Here is a 21,885-nt window from a genome sequence, read left to right as displayed (position 1 = left end):
CAATAGTATTTCTATCACATTCTGATGTATTGTTTCAGAAGAAAACACTCATGAGTCCAAATAAATCTTTATTTTCTCAGTATGGTATGTGGACTGATATCTTAGTTCAAATGTAAATATCACAGTGGTTTTTTGTACTTATTTTGTTTCTCCACTGCTGTGGGAGCCCTGTCAGCGCAACGACATTTAAATTAATGTGGCTATGTTCTAATCCTGCATAGGCTTCTTTTCAGAATTTCTGGTGCTGCCTTAGATTTAGATTTACATACATAATAATGACAATTCCTTTTTCTCCTATAATATTCAAACAACAGTTAACATATGGGACTAACATGATGTGGCTCAAAATCTAATCAACACAATGAAATTTACATAAATCAAGCTTCTGGCCCCCACTACCGAGAATAAATTTCAATAACATTCAATTAGACTTTCTTTTTCAAAGATCCAGAAGGCGGGGGGGGGACTTGTTTTATTATCTACAATAACATGTTCTTAAGAAAGTCCTCTAAGACAACACCATATGCCTTGTCTCTCATTTGCTCCCATGACTCTTATCTCATATCCCTTCTTCACCAATAATTCAAGTAACCAATTAATTGTTTTTGCATATCCTTTTATCTATAAATATATTCAAGGCCGCGAGCATTTAGGACCAACAAACCTTTTACATCCTATAGCATTGTAAATTCAAATCCTTATTTTCAATACTTTTCTTAAACCATTCTGTTCTCAAGTCTCTAACACAACCAATACAGCAATGGGTTTTCGTTTACCTGGTATCAGAAAGGCATTATTTGTAGCAAATCAAGCATCTTCAAAAGTGTTGGATGCGCCCAAGGGCTATCTTGCAGTCTATGTCGGAGAGAAAATGAAGCAGTTTGTTATCCCTGTATCATACTTGAACCAACCTTCATTCCAAGACCTTTTGAGTCAAGCTGAGGAAGAGTTTGGATATGATCATCCAACGGGGGGTCTCACAATTCCTTGCAGTGAAGATGTTTTCCAACATATATCTTCTTCCTTGAATGGACAATAAATCTCACACTTTAGGAGTCTGACATAGATTAGAGGAGACATTTTGTATAATAGGCATCTTCTCAACTTGTACTGATCTCCCTTTCACCACGAAAGTGTTGGGAAGAAACTTTAAAGGCTAGAAGGAAGTGTTTAAGATTGGGAGAGGTTGGAAGATTTTGAGAGAAAGAAAGACTTGTTGTATTGAATGCTTCTAAACTTTTTGGCTTACAACCAAATGATACAACCATCCCCTATTTATACTAGTGGCACCTCCTTAACCAATGGTTAGGATTTTGCCACCACAACATTCATCTAAGGGCTATAATTCATTCTCTAGAACTTTCTAAAACATTCCTACAATTCTAAACTTTTCTAAACTTATCTAGAAACATCTTATGGATAAACATCTATAGATATTTTGTACATCATTCTAGAATCTTTTAGATAGGATTTTCTAGAATTCTATTTGGGCCTTTGCTAATATTGGGCTTTTATCTTTTAAGCCCAACATACAAAATCAATTTATATTCCAACACCCCCTCTTAAACTTGATTTTGTACTCCAAGCAAACTTCTCAACTTCATAAAGACTTCTTTCTTCAGCGGTTTGGTGAAGATATCTGCTACCTGATCACGCGTCTTCACATATTCCATTTGCACATCCTTGTTGTTGATGCATTCTCTAATGTAATGGTAACGGGTGTGGATGTGCTTACTTCGATCATGGAAGACTGGGTTTTTTGCTAATGCTATTGCCGACTTGTTGTCCACGTAAATCTTTGTTGGCTCCACTTGTGGCAAGCTTAACTCTTTCAATAGGTTGCATAGCCAAATAGCATGGCAAACGCATGAAGTTGCAGCTACATACTCTGCTTCACATGTAGACAAAGTGACAATAGGCTGCTTCTTGGACATTCAAGTAAAGGCTGTGTCTCCCATGTAGAACACAAATCCACTTGTGCTCTTTCGGTCATCCATATCTCCACTCCAATCGCTATCACTATATCCAACAAGCTTGTAATCGTTAGAATTTGAGTAGTATAGGCCAAATCTTGTCGTACCTTTGATATATCGAAGAATCCTCTTCGCAGTCTTGAGGTGAGTAGTTGTTGGAGCTTCCATGTACCGACTCACGACTCCAACGGCATAGAGAATGTCTGGTCTTGTACAAGTTAAATAGCGCAAACTCCCAACAAGACTTTTATAGAGGGTTGGATCCACCTTTTCTCCCTCTTCATCCTTACTCAACTTGATGCTGCATTCGATAGGAGTGCCAACTGGATTAGCATCATCCAACTTGAACTTCTTGAGGAGGTCTTTAGCATAGCTTTCTTGAGTAATAAAAATTCCTTCGTTTCCTTGCTTTACTTCAATTCCAAGATAATATGCCATAAGCCCCATGTCGGTCATTTCAAACTCCTTGGTCATATCCTTCTTGAATTCCTCAAACATGCTTGGATTGTTCCCTGTAAAGATCAAGTCATCGACATACAAGCATACAATCAAAATATCTTTACCTTGAGCTTTGATATAAAGTGCATGCTCATATGGACACTTGATGAAATTCGCTTCTTTAAAGTACTTGTCAATCCGAACATTCCAAGCTCTCGGAGCTTGTTTCAATCCATAAAGAGCTTTCTTTAATCTCAAGACTTTATCTTCTTCTCCTTTAACTTCATATCCTTGTGGTTGCTCAATGTAGACTTCTTCTTCAAGAACTCCATTTAAGAAGGCAGATTTGACATCCATTTGATGTATCTTCCAATTATTCTGAGCTGCTAATGATATAATAAGTTTAACAGTTTCTAGTCGAGCAACAGGAGCAAATACCTCGTCATAGTCAATGCCAGCCCTTTGACTGTAGCCCTTTGCTACCAATCTTGCTTTGTATCTCTGAACTTCTCCTTTGGAGTCCTTCTTTGCTTTGTAGACCCACTTGACACCAATTGCTGTGTGTTCTTTTGGAAGCGAGACTAGCTCCCAAGTATCATTCTTCTTTATTGCCTCGATCTCTTCATCCATTGCATTTCTCCAACTCTTCTTTCCAATTGCTTCTTGGAAGTTCATGGGCTCACAGTCTGCAAATAGACAAAATAAGGTAACATTGTCTAGATTTTCGGTTGCCTCATATATTTCTTGGAGACTTCGAAAACGTGGCATTCTTTCACTTGAGCTTTCATAATCTTGAAGGGTTGTATTTGGTGAAGTGGGTGGAGTAGTAGGTGTCTCTTGCGGTTGTTGTTGTTGTTCTACGTCATCTTCTTCAACGCACGGGAAGAAGGTATGATCCTCACAATTTGTCGACCAATCCCATTCTCCTTCTTCATCAAACACTACATTCCGACTGATGATTGTTTTCCTTGAATCAGGATTGTAGAGTTTGTACCCTTTGGAGTTGGCGTTGTAACCAATGAAGATGTATTTTTCACTTTTGTCATCAAGGTTACTTCGTTTCTCATCTGGCACATGCACATGAGCTATGCTTCCAAAGACTCTAAGATGAGAAATACCTGGTTTTCTACCGCTCCATGCTTCTTGTGGTGTTTTTCTACTAACGCTTCTTGTTGGAGAGCGGTTGGTTAGATAGACTGCACATGAAACAGCTTTAGCCCAAAACTCCTTTGGAAGTTTTTTACTTTTAAGCATGCTTCTTGCCATCTCCAAGATTGTTCTATTCTTCCTTTCAGCCACTCCGTTTTGTTGAGGCGATCTTGGCACTGTCAATTGTCGTCTAATTCCATTATCTTCACAATACTTCTAAAACTCTTTTGATGTGAACTCTCCTCCACGATCGGATCTCAAAGCTTTGATCAGAAGGCCACTTTCCTTCTCAACATGGGCTTTAAACTTCTTGAAGTTCTCGAATACTTCTGATTTTTCTTTTAAGAAATATACCCATGTTTTTCTTGAAAAATCATCAATGAAGAGAAGGAAATAATTACTCTTACCAAGTGATCTTGGCTTGATTGGTCCGCACACATCTGTGTGTATGAGTTCTAATGGCTTTTGAGCTCTTGAGTCTGACTCCTTTGGAAAACTCAATCAAAATTGTTTTCCAAGTAGACATCCTTCACAGACTTGGTTGGGGTGAGTAATACAAGGCAGCCCTCTCACCATTGCCTTCTTGGAGAGCAACTCTAATCCTTTAAAATTAAGATGGCCAAATCGAAGATGCCAAAGCCACGATTGGTCTTTGTAGCACATCTTGAGACATTGTGGGCCATCACTTTGAATGTTGAGCACGAACATTCTATTTTTCGTCATTGGCACCTTTGCAATGAATCTACTTGTGTTATCTCTTATAGAAAGGTTATTATTCTTAAGTTGAATATCATAACCTTTCTCTAAGAGTTGTCCTAAGCTCAAGATGTTGCTCTTCATGCTTGGCACATAATATACGTTGGAAATAAATTGATGTTCTCCATTCTTTAGTCGGATGAGGACATTACCTTTTCCTTCCACCGCCACCTTTGATTCATCTCCAAAAGCCACGTTTCCCTTTACTGATTCGTCAAGCTCTACGAACATGCTTCTTTTCCCACACATATGGTTACTTGCTCCACTGTCAAGGTACCACTGATTATCCTCGCCTTTATCTTGGCCCTTGTAAGCCAATAGCAAGGTACCATCTTCTTGACACCTTTCTTCAGCATAATTGGCTTTCTCTTCGACTTTATTTTTGTTAGGGGCTCTACATTCAGAAGCATAATGTCCAAACTTATTACAATTGTAACACTTGATTCGTGACTTGTCATACCTTGAATTCGGATTTCCTCTCCCACGACCTCTGTTAGAGCTTTCTCCTCTCTGGTTATTATTGTTAGGCCTTCGTCCTTGTCCATGTCCATATGCACGCCCTCGTCCTTGTTCTTGACTATAACTTCGCCTTGATTGGTTGTGTGCATTTTCTTCTTTTCTTGAATCAACATGTGCCTTGAAGACTTGCTCCACGATCTCTTCCTTCTTTTTTTTCTTTTCTTCATAAGCTTGCAACGAACCAAGAAGTTGCTCTATTGACATGGCATCCAAGTCTTTTGTTTCTTCGGTAATGGTGACAATATGTTCGAACTTTGGATCCAATGATCTAAGAATTTTCTCCATAATTCTTACATCATCTAACTTCTCACCATTTCTTTTTAGGTTATTAGTAACTGTTAAAACTCTCGAAAAGTAATCGGAGACTAGTTCACCTTCCTTCATATGTAAAGCTTCAAACTCTCCTCTCAAAGTTTGAAGACGTACCTTTTTTACTTGATCTGCTCCCTTGTAAGAGATCTTGAGCTTCTCCCATGCTTCCTTGGCTGTCTTGACTCCGAAAATCTTCTCAAAGGTATCTTCATCTAATCCTTGATAGATTAGACAGAGAGCTTTCTTGTCTCTCTTCCTTGAGTCTCTCAAGCTATCCTTTTGAGCTTGAGAAAGACTCTCTACATTCTCTGGTTCGGTGTGGCCCTTCTCGACCACCTCCCAGACATCATGTGCACCAAGGAGAGCTACCATCCTTAAGCTCCAATTGTCATAGTTGCTCTTGGTGAGCATCGGGACTTGAAAAGGAACTCCATTATTTGCCATTTCTCTGAAGATCTTATGGCTCTTGATACCACTTTGTTGGGAAGAAACTTTAAAGGCTAGAAGGAAGTGTTTAAGATTGGGAGAGGTTGGAAGATTTTGAGAGAAAGAAAGGCTTGTTGTATTTAATGCTTCTAAACTTTTTGGCTTACAACCAAATGATACAACCATCCCCTATTTATACTAGTGGCACCTCCTTAACCAATGGTTAGGATTTTGCCACCACAACATTCATCTAAGGGCTATAATTCATTCTCTAGAACTTTCTAAAACATTCCTACAATTCTAAACTTTTCTAAACTTATCTAGAAACATCTTATGGATAAACATCTATAGATATTTTGTACATCATTCTAGAATCTTTTAGATAGGATTTTCTAGAATTCTATTTGGGCCTTTGCTAATATTGGGCTTTTATCTTTTAAGCCCAACATACAAAATCAATTTATATTCCAACAGAAAGAGGGAAAAGAAAGACCATTAGAATGAAAAAACACATGTACAGTATATATCATATATTTGTTGTGTAATGACTAACAATGAATTCAACTACTCAAGCAGCTCCTCTTCATTTTCAGTTATTAGATGCATTTTTTGTTTTCCCTTTAATAGCATGTTTGATTTCCTGTGACAAAAATCAGACTATGATCTGATAAATTTCAAAGAAGGAATAGAACATCTGATTCCTAGCAAGGGTAGAGCAAAAGTATTTTTCCCAGGACCAAAGAGAAAGATAAATTTATTTGGGACAAAGTCAAAAAATACTTTACTAATAAACATGCATATGAAATTAAAATTTTGAGGTGCCAAGGTCTCAAACACAAAAGGTAGCTTCCCAGCCAAGGCAGGTGCAAAATAACAATTTTACTTTTTCCCTCGATCGCTGCCCAGCTGCTGAAACAAAAGCTCTCTTTTATACCATTGATGGCATATTAACTATAACCCTGTAAGTGTGACCCTATATTTGTAGATGTCAAAGAACCAATGCTTTTCTATAATTTATGTCTTTTAGATAAAATAAAATTATGACCTGACAATCCGAATAAAGAAAAAGTTTCCTAAGCAAAACAATATATATAGCCATCTAGGTCTGAAAAAATTTTGATTAATATTTATATCATCCCAAAATATTAATATAGCTGGACTTGGATGTCAGAGATTAAAATTCTAAATTTAAATTCAATGAACTGAAATAAATTGGAAAGGGGTAATAATTGGCCATGGATATTATAACAACTCTTTAATGTTCATTAAAACTGTGTGGATCCGAGTTCTTATTTCTTGTCAACCAAAATTCTCAATTTCTTGTTCCATTTTCACTGAATTTTGGGACAATACCATAGTAGCTAGCAGCAATCCATGCTTTCTGCTCAAGGAACAACCAATTCTCCATATATATGATGGCGCTGCTTGTTTAGAAAAATGGAATCGTGGCCATTGAAAAATGATAATGATTTTGCACTGATGATAAAACGGGAGGGAATATTAAATTAACCGAAGATATATAATTACCATTAGTTGCAGAAATCTGGTATTGATTGAGCCACATATTTTAGAAAATCTACGAACAAGCGGCTAAAACTGTTTCAGGAAAAATGTGTTGTGGGTTTCGGCTCAATAAGGTGTACTGAGATATAATACAACTTAGCATCCATCATCAAGGTTGGTCAATAACTCTAACCAAATTACAGCACCCAGATTTAAGTTGATAGCCACTAATATATGTCAACTTAAATTTGATAATGATACTGTTGTATATATTAAATAATTTGAGATTTGGCAAAACCAGAAAGTGTTTAAACGAATGTCTTGCATTGCATTCTCAATCAGGAAAGAAGTTTCAACTTCCATTAGAATGATACAATAAAACAAAATACAAAATCCTCATGATAGAAAAAAATCCTTCTGTAAAAATTAGTCTCATCTACTCTATCTGTGTCACCATTAGCTTGATTTACAGGTCATTTGAGTTAGAGGTGACATTTAGGAACTCATCCTCTGTGCATGGTATTGTGAGTCCACCCATTGGATGATCATAACCGAATTCTTCTTCAGCTTGATTCAACAAATCTCGAAAAGAATGTTGGTTCAAATATGATACGGGGATAACAAACCGCTTCATTTTCTCTCCAACATAGACTGCAAGGTAGCCCTTTGGCACATGTGCAACTTTTGAAGATGCTTGATTTGCAGCAAATGATGCCTTTCTGATACCAGGTAAACGAAAACCCATTGTTGTATGTGCTAAGATTTGGGAAGAGAATGTCAAAATACTTGTAAATAAGATTCAAGTTTTTGAACTTCAAAACACTTTAGAATACCAATGATTTTAGTTGTTTCCCTAAATGTTTTCAGCTATGAATATATAGATGAAAGGATTGTAAGAAACTGTTGGCTACATGAATGATTGAGGTGGAAGAACACAAGCGGGCTATGAGATTAAAGTCATGGGACCAACATGGAGACAAGGTCATATGGTGTTGCCTTGGAGGACTTTCTCAAGAATCATCGTAACATGCTATATTAGTTAAAAATATACTATCTTATCTTCTACAGTGAATCCGCTTGAAATAAAAGGAATATGTATAATCGATCTCAAACAACATCAGAAATATAATGGTGGATGACTTCTCGCTATCCATTGCCTTATAATTCACCAGCCAGAAAATACCTTCCAGCTGTACTTCAACATAATTTAAAGAAAACATGCATGTCCAAAGCATGTCTGCAGAATTAAGGAATGCCAAGTAATGCATGAACACGTTGAGTTTCACTTAGGCACGTCTCATTTATTTACAAGTGGAGGCTTTTATGATGGCCATTGTCTGGTAAGGTGGTGTTATGCACGTACACAACTTTATCCTTGATAGAAGCACTGAGAAGACAACACCATGTGATATCTCATGTTTATGCCTTCCATCCTTTAACAGTCATTTCTTGGACTCTCATGTGATATCAATACATAGCATTGTCATCTAAATTATTTGTAGAAGCATGCCACGTGTCTAAAGCATATGCACCATTAATTGGGATATCACAATGCATGAACAAATGTTAGGTTTTCAGGTGGGTAATTTGTTGGGCATTTTCCCTGAAGGTGAGTTGTACACTCCCATTGAACTTCCTATTCTTTGAAAGAGACCACTAAGACAATACCATGTGATCTTTCGTTCTTTTGTCCCTCAATAGACCCCATCATTGTGGGATTTCATTGCAAAGGCCCTAGGATCTATATATACACAATTTCTTGGGTTCTCAAGCATCACAATTAAGTCATCACATTTCTCAAGTATCAGAATTCAAATATTTCTTTCAGTTCAAGTCCTTTGTCATCAGTATATTATTTGTTGTGTGGAGCAACAGAAAACAATGGGTTTTCGCATACCAAGTATTATTAGGCGGGGATCTTCTTCTACATCACAAGCATCCTCCAAGAGAATTGAAGTTCCAAAAGGTTATCTTGCAGTCTACATTGGAGATAAGATGAGGCGGTTCATGATTCCAGTATCATACTTGAACCAACCTTCATTTCAAGAATTACTTTGTCAAGCAGAAGAAGAATTTGGATATGATCATCCAACGGGTGGTCTAACAATACCATGCAAGGAGGATGATTTCCTCAATGTCATCTCTCTCTTGAATGAACTGTAAATCATGCTAATAGGGACTGAGGTAGATTAGACGAGGCAAATTTGTACAGAAGGCACTTACTTTTATTATCAGGAGATTTTGCAAATTTAGGTGGATAGATGATATTGATAAGAGCTTCCGTCCACACAGTTTCAATTAATTGAAAATAGTTGTTCTATTATCCGTGACCAATTATTTCTCCCTTTCCAATTTATTTCTGCTAAAAATAAAAACAGATAAGGAGGAAGAGAGGAGAGCAAATAGAGAAAGACAACTTGTATAGTGGGGATTCAAATGTGCATTCACGATTTTCTGCATATGCGAGCATGTTACAATGACTTGGAAGTCTTCAACTACAAGGTTTTCAATTCAAAATGCACACATAGTTGACTTAGTTGTATTACCCCCTTTTACCAACTGTATATTAACTGAAACATACTCCATATCATCTACTTTTCACCTAAAACCAGATTTCATATCAGAAAAGAAAAAAATAGCAGATTTCACATTCAAAATATCAAGAAAATTCTCAAAGTCTAATAATTTCTCTGGATAAATTTAAATTGAGAATTTGGATATCTGACTTACAAGTCCAGCTGTATAGATATTTTTGCGTAATAATTTATATAGATTAGTCAGTTATCTGACTTACTGTTTTGCTTTAAGGACACTTTCTTAATTTGGTTTGAAAATTTTAAACCTACGCTTCTTGCATTGCAAGGTCATAGTTTCATGTTATCTACAAGACAGAGTTATGAAAAGACATTGGTACTTTGAGTTCTCCAGATATATGGTTGTTGATCATGAGCCCTACCATTGGTGAATGCATGGTATAAGAGAAAGCTTTGGTTACCGGATTACCTCATTTGTTTAGGGCCTTGGCTGTTCAAAATTTTAATTGTTATATGTATTTATTAATAAAATATGTTTTTCTTGTCCCAAACAAATTTATCTTGTGAATCTTGTCTTTGATCCTATGTTTGGATTGATGGTAAATGATGGAATGGAAAGGAGTGGAGTGGGAAGAGAAGCTAATCCATTGTTTGGTTTGTAAAAGTAAGAATGGAACATAATGGAAGAGGATGGGTTATGATCTATTCCATTCCATCGCTTAACACCATATTTCTTCCCTCCCAATTTCGGGTGTACATGATGGAGCTAATGATTTTATTGTCAAATAAAATTGTCCTTAACAGAGAACTTCTTCTGAGCATTGAGATCTGGTACAAAACTAGCTTTGTTTATAAATCATTCAATCCAGTCCCAAATTAATAAATTCAAGTTTTCTTTTGGCCCTAGCAAAATACTATTAGCCTTCCTGGTCTGTGAAGAAGTGGAATTCATGATAACAATGAAGTCTCTTTTGTTTTTTCAAGAAAGCAACCTGCAAATAGTGTCCACGGTTCAGAGGTGGTTCTATTCGCAGAGAGAACAGAGAAGTGAACATTGTAATTGATAAACAGAAATACTTGCTATTGAATTCATTTTCATTACTCAAAAAATGGTAATCTTTACAAGTTGACAAAATTCCTGTTGTATACAATGTCTCTACTAATCTATGTAAGTATCCCGCAGTGTGAGATTTATTGTCCATTCAACCGAGAAATTACACATTGGAAAAAATCTTCAGTGCAAGGAATTGTGAGGCCACCCATGGGATGATCATATCCAAACTCTTCCTCAGCTTGACTCAACAAGTCTTGGAAAGAAGGTTGGTTCAAGTATGATATGGAAATCACAAACCGCTTCTGCTTCTCTCCAACATACACTGCAACATAGCCCTTTGGGACTTCTGCAGATTTTGAAGCTGCTTGGCTAGCTGTGAATGATGCCCGTCGAATAGCAGGAAAAAGGAAACCCATTTTTTGTTCTTGTTTGAAGGAAGAACTATCTCAAATTTTCAAAGAATGAATCTAAATGTTGAAGCCTTGGGATTGCAATGACATGTGTTGTTTGTGAAGACAAAGGATAGTGTATTTATAGTTTTTAAGATTCTGTAGAAACCCAAACCCCAAAGAAAATGACTGTTAATTAAAGGATGGAGGGCATACACATGAGATATCACATGGTGTTGTCTTTGGTACCTCTGTCAAGGATTAAGTTATGCAGACGTGTGTAACCCCACCTTATCAAGCAATGGCCAACATAAAGCCTCCTCTTGTAACCAAATGAGACGTGCCTAAGTTAAACCTGAGTTTTCTTCATGCATTAATTGGTATTCCATAATTTTGTAAACATGCTTTGGACATGTTTTCATCACGTTATGTTGAAGTACAGCTGGGAGGTAAAATCTGGCAGATGAATGATAAGGCAACAGATAGCGAGAGATCATAAGTGTTCAAGATTTCACACTTATTTTATTTCAAGAGGATTTACTCGAGAAAGTACTCCAAGGCAACACCATATGCCCTTGTCTTCCTGTTGGTCCCATGACTCTTGTATCATAGCCCTGTCACCTCAATCATTCATCTATTCAAGAACTTCTTACAACTTCGTTCATCTATAAATTTTTAAGGCTGCAAGCATCGAGGACAACAAAATCATTCAGATTCTAAAGCATTACAAGTTCAAAAACTTGCATCTTATTGAGTCTTCTTTAAAATTCTCTTCCCAAATCTCAGAACATAAAACAATGGGTTTTCGTTTACCTGGTTTCAGAAAGGCATCATTTGCTGCAAACCAAGTATCTTCAACAGCTGTCGATGTGCCAAAGGGGTACCTTGCAGTCTATGTTGGAGAGAAAATGAAGCGGTTTGTTATCCCCATATCATACTTGAACCAACCATGCTTTCAAGATTTGTTGAATCAAGTTGAGGAAGAATTCGGGTATGACCATCCAATGGGTGGTCTTACAATACCATGCAAAGAGCTGGAGTTCTTAAATGTGACCTCTTACTTGAATGACCTTTAAATCATGCTAATGGAGACACAGATAGATTAGATGAGGCAAATTTGTACAGAAGGAATTTTCTTTTAATGTGAGGATTTTTGCACTTTGTTTCCTTGTATAGTGCTATTGGTAATAGGAAATTGTTACCTGAATGAGATTGCAACACCAGACATTATTTGAACACTTTGTTTTTGGAAAATCTCAGTAAATTTTAATAGATACAACAGTATCATTATCAATTTTAAGTCAACATATATCTGACTACCAATATATTAGGGATTAAAAGCAGGAATTTTGTAGGAGATATTGACCAACCTTGATAATGGATGTTATTGCTGCACTCTATTCTATTTCAATATATCTCCTTTAGACACGTTTTGATAGATTTTTCAATAATAAGCGGCTCATTAATTCTTGCTCTCAGAAACACGTAGAAATTATATTTCATCAGTTAATTTAGCACTCCTCCGTTCTATATTCACTGCAAACTCATTATCATTTATCAAGGGTCATTTATTCTTGAATTTTTCTAAACAAGCAGCAGGTTTGTTGAAATAAACTTAAATATCAGTTTTTAATGGTTTTAATTTAGCAGTTTCTTATTTGATTCAAATAAAAGGTCAAGAGTCAATAGTTATTAGCAATAATGGGTTTTGATTGTAGGCTGTTAATAGAATTTTAAGCTTTTGAGCTTCTGAAGGACAAATATCGGTCTATATATATATCATTGTATTGTTTAATTATACAGTGAAAAATAAAATAGAGAAATTCACCTTCTCCTCTATCAGATTTTTTAATTCTACAAGGTTCACACGGAGTATTAGCTGTTCCTTGTGCAGAAAAGCATGGTTTGCCGCTATGGTATTGCCCCAAAATTCACAACAGCTATGGAATATGTTCAAACTTTTGGAGCACAGAAAATAAGAACATTGATCCAATAAGCTTCAATGAACAGTATACAGTTGTTCTGATATTGATGGCTAATATTTTCTCTATGTCCAATTTATTTCTGTTCATTTAATTTAAATTCAGATTTTGGATTTCTGAATTCCAAGTTCAGCTGTATTAATATTTTGGGATGATATGAATATTTCAGTCAAATGGTACCGAACTACTTCCAGACAACTTTTTCTGTATTTGGTTTATATGGTCAAAGTTTCATTTTATCTAAAATACAGAATTTATAAGAAAACATTGGTTCTTTGACTTCTGCAGATGTAGGGTTATAGTTAATAACCCATTCCATACCATATATATATTACTAACGTAATTTATTAGTAAAACAACCTGGCTCTTACATGGAGAACTGGATAAGTGAACATTGTAACTAATAAACAGAAAACTTGAGTAGTTGTATTTTTCGTCTTCACAAAAAAAGTATATGATACACTGTGATTTTGTCATTCTGTTTCTTTTCTCTCTTTTTCAAGAGAATGAGATCTTTACAAGTTTCAAAAATGCCTATTGTATAAAATGTCACCACTAATCTATGTCAGTCGTCACCTAAAGTTCAAGATTTATTGACAATTCAAGCAAGAAGTTATGCGTTGGAAGACATCTTCACTGCAAGGAATTGTGAGGCCACCCATGGGATGATCATATCCAAACTCTTCCTCAGCTTGACTTAACAAGTCTTGGAATGAAGGTTGGTTCAAGTATGATACAGGGATCACAAACCGCTTCATTTTCTCTCCCACGTATACTGCAAGATAGCCCTTTGGCGCATCCAATGCTTTTGAAGATGCTTGTGTTGCTGCAAATAATGTCTTTCTTATGATAGGTAAACGAAAACCCATTGTTGTATTGATTGTGTTGGAAACTTGAGAAAGGAATGCTTCAAGAAAAGTCTTGAAAATAAGGTTTTGAATTTCGAATGCTGTTGGGTGTGAATGGTTTGTGTTGGTCCTAAATGCTTGCGGCCATGAATATATATAGATAAATGGATATGCAAAAAAACCATTAATTGGTTACTTTAATAATTGGTGAAGTAGGGATATGAGATAGGAGTCATGGGACCAAATGAGAGACAAGGCATATGGTGCTGTCTCTGAGGGCTTTCTTAAGAATCAACGTAATATAATATTATTGTAGATAACAATACCAGGCCTACCTTATCCATCTATGATAAAGAAAGTCTGATGGGATATTGGTGACCCCTTCTTAGAGTGGTGGGGGTGGGAAACATCATTTATTTAAATGTCATTCTCGGTTGTTAAGAATTTGACGTAAATTAAAATGTGGTTTGTAATGCATCATGTCACGATCATGCATTTAATGTTGGAACACATCATATCTTCACTGTTTTGGAGCTATAAAGTCCTATAGCACAACTCCACATTCCCTTGTCTGATGTCTCCCATGACTCCTATTGTAGCCCCCATCCATTTTTTTCAAGTGGCCAAACGGTTTCTCGCATAACCTTTTATCTCTCTCTCCCTCTCTCGCTCTCTCTCTCTTCATAGCTGTAACCTCTTAGGTTCAAGTCAAATCACCGACATCCTGAAGTATTCCGAGTTCAGAAACTTACATCTTATTTACATGTCCATCTTTTGGAACGAACATTCTCAAGTTTCAACACATATAACTAAAATGCATCATTTGAAGCAAACCATGCATAGTCAAAAGCTGTGGACATGCCATAGGACTATCTCAGCAGTCTCTGTTTGAGAGAAAGTGAAGCAATTAAGAAGCAGTCAACGTTAAGTATACATTACTTTATTCTATTAATCAGTGTTCATTCCAAAAAGAAAATAAAAGATCTGGGTATATCTGTTTGACTTTGAAGTTTGAATCTGGGTCTTGTATAACGATGGTTAATTTGGGGTTCATAACAGCTGTATGATAGTTCATAGTTATCTAGTCCTTGGTCTATATAATTATCTTACCAAGACCTTGAATGAATTAGAACAATGAATATATATATTAACATGATATACTCTTGGTTTTCCTTCTGGAAAGAAAAGAAATATCTCCGTATAGTTAAGTGTTGGAATTCATTCAAACAGTGTAGAACCTGTTAGATAATCTTAAATTTTAGAGATATCCGAGTTAGTTTATCTGTTTTATTTGTTTCAGTTTAGATAAGATAGTTTTTGATAAGATTTGTTTTGATAAGATATTTTATTATCTTCTTGTTAATTCGGTACGTTGTACAATGACTATTTAAAGGCCATCTCTTATTCAATAAAAAGAACAGTGAGTTGCTACGTTCACCAAATACTAGTATTACTCGTCTCTCTTAGTTTTTCTACAAATTGGTATCAGAGCTTTATGCTCTGAGTGCCGAGTGTGAGAGGAAAACAGTGTGCGCCTGTGAAGGGGAAGAAAGAAGAAAGAGAGAGTAATGGCGAAGGTTGTTAATGGAATGACCGTACCACAACTGTCAAAGAAAACCAATTATGATAATTGGTGTTTACAGATGAAGACCCTGTTGGGTTCCCAAAGTCTATGGGATATAGTGGAGAAGGGGTTTCAAGAACCCGAGGAGGACGAAGACCAATCTGTGGCTCAGATTGTCGCATTGGAAAAGACACGAGTGAAGGAAAAATCGGCTTTGTATTTTTTGTACAATGCCGTGGATGAGTCAGGCTTCGAGAAGATTGCAAACGCTGCATCTTCAAAGGAAGCATGGAAGATCTTGGAGGTTGCGCACAGAGGTAACCACCGTGTCAGACAGATCCGACTTCAAACTCTCCGAGGAGAGTTTGAGTGTTTGAAGATGGAGGATAAGGAACAAGTATCCGAGTACATAACTCGGGTGGAGAAGTTGGCTAACCAACTCGGAAGGAATGGGGAGCCAATGCCAGCAAGTAGAATTGTGGAGAACATCTTGAGATCATTAACAGATGATTTCGAGAGTATTTCATGCGTAATTGAAGAGTCAAAGGATTTGTCAGTTCTCTTAGTGGAAGAGCTCGCTGAGTCACTCGAAGCCCACGAACAAAGGAGGAGGAAGATGAAGAGTACTCTTGATCAAGCATTACAGGCGCAACTTGATTTGAATGAAACTCGGAACACCCAGGGCCGAAGATCAAGTGGACAAGGACGAGGTGATCAAGGACGAGGCAAAGGACGAGGTGATCAAGGACGAGGTAGAGGACGAGGTGATCATGAAGGAGGACAAGGACGAGGTGATCGTAGCCAAGGAAGTCAGCCAAGGTCGGAGGTGGAATGTTATAAGTGTGGCAAACTCGGCCACTACGCAAAGGAATGCAGATCGGCAAATTGCTACAACTGTGGCAAATACGGTCACATAGCAAAGTATTGCCGAGCTAAAAGCCGAAGTGAAGAGAAAGAGAAGAATCTTCTCACAGAAGAAGAGGACGAGGAAGCAAGAATTTTGATGATGACGCAGAGCTCGGAGACCAAGCTACGTCCGAGTTGTGCCTCCGAGGTTCAGCTAAACTTGAGTTGCGTGGAAAGATCAGTAGTTGAGCTTCCAAGCTCAGATGAGAAGTCAGAAGCCGAGCTTGATTCGAGTTGCTTAAACAACTCAGTCTGGTATTTGGACACTGGAGCGAGCAATCATATGTGTGGAGAAGAGAGTTTCTTCAACGAATTCATCAAGGTGAAGGCTGGATTCGTGTCATTTGGGGATGATTCCAAGGTGGCGGTTAAAGGGCGTGGAACCATCAAGTTTATGCAGAAGGATGGACGAGTTGGAGAAATAAGGAATGTCTACTACGTTCCCGAACTTAAGAGCAACATCTTAAGCATGGGGCAGATGATGGAGAAAGGCAACTCGGTTCTGATGAAGGATCGAGTGCTTTATTTGAAGGACAAGCATGATCATTTAATAGCCCGAGTGGAGATGAAAAAGAATCGGATGTATAAACTGGAGCTGAACATCATTCAAAATAAATGCTTAAAGCTGGATGTGAAGGATGAAGCAATGATGAGACATTCTCATTTTGGGCATTTAAATTTTGGAGGTTTGGCCGAGCTATCAAGGAAGGAGTTGGTGCACGGACTTCGTGGTGTTGGGCATACAAGAACAAGTTTTCCGAGCTCGTCTGAGTACAAAGCAAAGGAGCAAGACATCTACAACTCCACTGACGAGTTACATGTAGTATGTCTATTGACAGGAACAGAAGACATAAAATTTGAAGAGGAGGTACTTGATGAGAGATGGAAGAAAGAAATGGATGAGGAGATCGGATCAATTGAGAAGAGTGAGATGGGAAGCAAAGCTGAGTTAGTTGAGGAGTTTAAAGAAGTGATGAAGAGGGAGTTTGAGATGACCGATTTGGGCATCATGAAGTATTTTCTGGGTTTAGAGGTGGATCAAAGAACAACGAGTACTTTTGTGTCCCAAAAGAGGCATCGGCCACCGCGGCGTTGGGGGTGCTGGACGTCGTGTGGCTCGCGGGGCCATGGTACGCGGAGGAGTATCGCGCTCTGGTGGAAGAGGCATCGAAATGAAAAAAAAAATTAAGCTTATGGGGGAGTTTTGTTAGATAATCTTAAATTTTAGAGATATCCGAGTTAGTTTATCTGTTTTATTTATTTCAGTTTAGATAAGATAGTTTTTGATAAGATTTGTTTTGATAAAATATTTTATTATCTTCTTGTTAATTCGGTACGTTGTACAATGGCTATTTAAAGGCCATCTCTTATTCAATAAAAAGAACAGTGAATTGCTACGTTCACCAAATACTAGTATTACTCGTCTCTCTTAGTTTTTCTACAGAACCATCACTATAGTATATCTTTTACTGTGGCAGTAAATCCAACTAATATGCAGAATTTTTAATTTTTTTAAGATAGCCTAAATGAAATTCATTGAGATAAGCCTAAGGCAGTAAGGCAAGACAAGAAGAGCCGGAAAGAAGCCTATGCAGGATTACAAGCAAATTAATAAGAGCCGAACCACCTTGCTGAAGGCTATAATATAACTAGAATATATATGCAAAGAATGCAGAGAATTAATGTTGAAGCTGCATTTCATATGTTCCAAAATCTCAGAGATATGACTGACTTGACACAGAAAAATGCATGTGATAAAATTCTTAGATTTATGAAATTTTCCTTTATTTAAATTTTAAATTTTGTATAAATTTTAGATAGAATATTTGTTATTGTTATAGTTTTATCTTTTATATTTTATATTCAATTATAATCTCAACTAGTGTAGTTGTTAGTACATGAGATTTGTTAGAAATTTAAATTGATTGGAAACTTATACATAGACATCATATTCTATAAATTTTTATTATAATTTTAATGATAATTTTATCTCTTTAATTTTAATTTCAATTTCTTTATAAAATCCAAAAAAAAATTATATTTTTCACAAAATATTTCCAACAAAAAATACTTTGTCAATCATTGGAATTACAACATATTCTCGCACGTTCAAGTGTACGGATGGCATTGGGGTGTAGGTATGTGATAGGCACACATGAAAAGTGATTGGATCACGGTATAAAACTATTTTATTATAACCGTGCATAGTTTTGTTTTTCTCATAAAAATAAAATACAAGTTCAAATGAAAGTCTCTGTTCAAAAAGTTAAAATAATAGATAACGTATAATAGGTTAGGTGATTTTTAGGTTTATTTATGTATATGCTATAAATGAAAACTTCTTATAGAAGAAAACAATTTAAAACTTCTCATTTCTTACACAATTATTCTCTCTCTCATCTTATTATTTTTAATAAACTTTTATATATAACACATGAACGACTGTTTTATGCGACAACGTTTTTAGGAGTTTTTTCTTAAATAAAAGGGTTTTTGAAATTCTTTTAACTTCATCTCTAATTTAATTTTTTTATTTATCATAATTATTTATTAATTAAAATTTAATATTATTAAAATAAATTATCAATAAATTAAAATAATATTACATCATTATATAAATTATTTACAATAAATCTAAAATATGATATACATATTTAAAAGTATCTATTTATTTAAAATTTGAATATAATTTATTTATTCAGACATGATATTTATTTATATACATAATTTATTTTAAATTTTAGTTATATGTCCTAAACATTAACTTGTACATTGTACTTTGCTAAAATATTAGTACTTTTTTATTTAAGGAAAATTTGCACCGATCTTTCTCCCAAGGTCTTTTTAAATGACACACCCCTCTTTTAGTTGTTAAGTGAACATATTAGCCTTCCTTATTTATTTAGCTAAGTGACACGTACAACCCCTTATAAAAAAATAACCTCATTTGTGCAGTAAGAGAACAAATTATTAATATAAGTGTCAATAATTAAATAAAATTTGATCTCTTATCCAATTTTAACATTCAAATTATGTCTTAAATATCATGCATGTTTTGATTTAAAAAAAGTATACCAAATTTAAGGAACAATTTTAAAGAACGAGCTAATAAATTATTATTTTCAAAATTGAAGAAAAATCAATTTTTTCATAAAGAAGACAAAATATTGTAGGTGATTTAGAAATGCTTATATAATTAACAAAATATGAATTGACCTTTTTTTTTCTTTTTATTCTTCTCTTTTTCTTATTTTAACTAATGACGTTATTCTAAGCGAAACAAATGATTTTTAAATTTAGAAAAGACATATGTATCATTTACACAAATATTAGGGGAGCTGATTGCAATTTTCCTTTTATTTAGTAGTGAGGCATGGAAAACTTCATTTACTCATTTACCCTAGTATTTATGCTTATATATAAAGGGGTACATATTATTGTTAATAATTTTAACATTTTAAAAGTTACACAAAAATTATTAATAAAAGCTAGAATTTTTCTTTTGATAATTTCTTTAAAAAAATATCTCTTAATAATTGCTCATTATCTCCAATAGTCTATATTCAAAGAATTACTCAAAATGATTTTTGTTATTATGTACAACAGTATTTAACCACATATATATTCAAAGGATTTTTTTTGCCATACCTGTTGAAGAGGATTGCAGCGCAAGTTGGAAAAACAAATCCCTGAACCCATACCCCCTATGCATATAAACCTAACCAAGTTCATGATAAGTCTTTATTCCTCATCAACTACAGGCACCATACAACAGCATGCCAAATCAGATAGCGAAATTTGAACAATTTTCTACTCCTTATAGGTCCATGTAGAGCATAATTTTGGTGTCCATCATAGAGTATCAGAATAGTAAAGCCTTATATACAAGCTTTTAATGCTTGGTATCTTCATGATTTTGAAAGCTAAAAATTCAACTCAGTCCACGGGGATCGGTCATAATGACGCCTTAGCATCATTGTATCGAATCTTTTCTGTTTTGCTTTTTATCTTTTGCCTTTTTGTTAGCAGACCATGCACCTTCTCTTTCTTCTCCTTCCCTTGTATTTATATGGGATATTTTTCAAAAATGAAGATAAGAATGAGGTTGCATTTTCTCTCATCTCTTCTCTCGTTTATTCAGCTTTATATTCTTTCTAGTTTTGTGAGTAAGTGTTAAATCAAAGGATAGAGTTTGAAACGATAAAGATGAAAGAAAATGAATCTTTGTCAAAAATATTATTGAAATACTTGTAAAGATTTTTACACTGATTAGATTAATTGGTGATGCACGTGTTAGAGAAAATATTGGTGCGTCTTTTAGAGAGGTTTTTGACAACATGTAATATCTTCTCAGCGTGCTTACGATCCGAAGAGCTCGGTTTGGACAGCATGTGTAGTCCACTGCCATTAAGCTTCTCTCTCTCCGTTCAACTTGTTGGTCTCAGATTTAAGAAAGAGTGTCAGAGAAAGCACGTCCACCAGAGCTCCACCATCATCTTCACTGTTGCGGTAAAAGAAAAACAAGCTGAACTGAGAAAGAGAAGCTTAATGGCGGTGAATACACATACTCGTCGTCATCGTGCTGATAAGGTATTGCTATTTGTCAAAAACCAACATTTGTTGCATCCATGGAGCTACTTCCTATTTTTCTTCATAGTCTTGTAACTGCCCAATCAGTTTGTTCTCGGTATGGTTTGCTTTTTAGTTCTTCAGTGGCTCCCTTTGTCCGTGTGCCAGTTCAACAAAAACACTTAGCAATTGATCATCAGTGTAAAATCATTATCATTTTCTGATGGCCATCGACTCTTCCATTTTTGTAAACAAGCAGCACCATCATATGAAGTATTATTTGTTCACTGGGAAGAAAAACATGGATTATGGCAAGTTACTATGGTATAGCTCCATAATTCACTATGACAATGGAACAAAAAACTGAAAATTTTGGTGGACAGAAAATAAGAACTTGGAACCACACGGTTTTAATGAACATTAAAGAGTTGTTATAATATCAATGACAAATTATTTCTCATTTCCAATTTATTTCAGTTCATTAAATTTAAATTGAGAATTTTGATATCTGGCATCCAATAGTCCAGCTAGCTTTATTATATATATTTTGGGATGATATAAATTTTAGTCAGTCATAATTGTTACATACCTAGATGGCTTGATCTATTGTTTTTTCTTTAAGGTAACTTTCTTTTCTTTATTGGGATTGTAGGGTCATTGTTTCATTTTATCTTAAAGACAGAAATTATAGAAAAGCATATGTTCTTTGACTTCTGAAGATATAGGGTTAGGGTTAGAGTTATAGTTAACAAGCCATACCATACATCAATGGTACAAGAGAGAGCTTTTGGTTCAGCAGTAGGCCAGCGTTCAAGGAAAAAAGTAAAATTGTTATTTTGCACCTGCCTTGGCTGGGAAGCTACCTCCAGTACATGTGTTTGAGGCCTTGCCGTCTCAAGTTTTAATTTCATATATATATATATATATATATATATATATATATATATTTATTTATTTATTAGT

Source organism: Cajanus cajan, chromosome 8 (assembly GCF_000230855.2).
Source record: "Cajanus cajan strain Asha chromosome 8, NIPB_CcT2T_4, whole genome shotgun sequence".
In the NCBI taxonomy this organism is placed as follows: Eukaryota; Viridiplantae; Streptophyta; class Magnoliopsida; order Fabales; family Fabaceae; genus Cajanus; species Cajanus cajan.
This window is presented reverse-complemented; position numbering follows the sequence as displayed.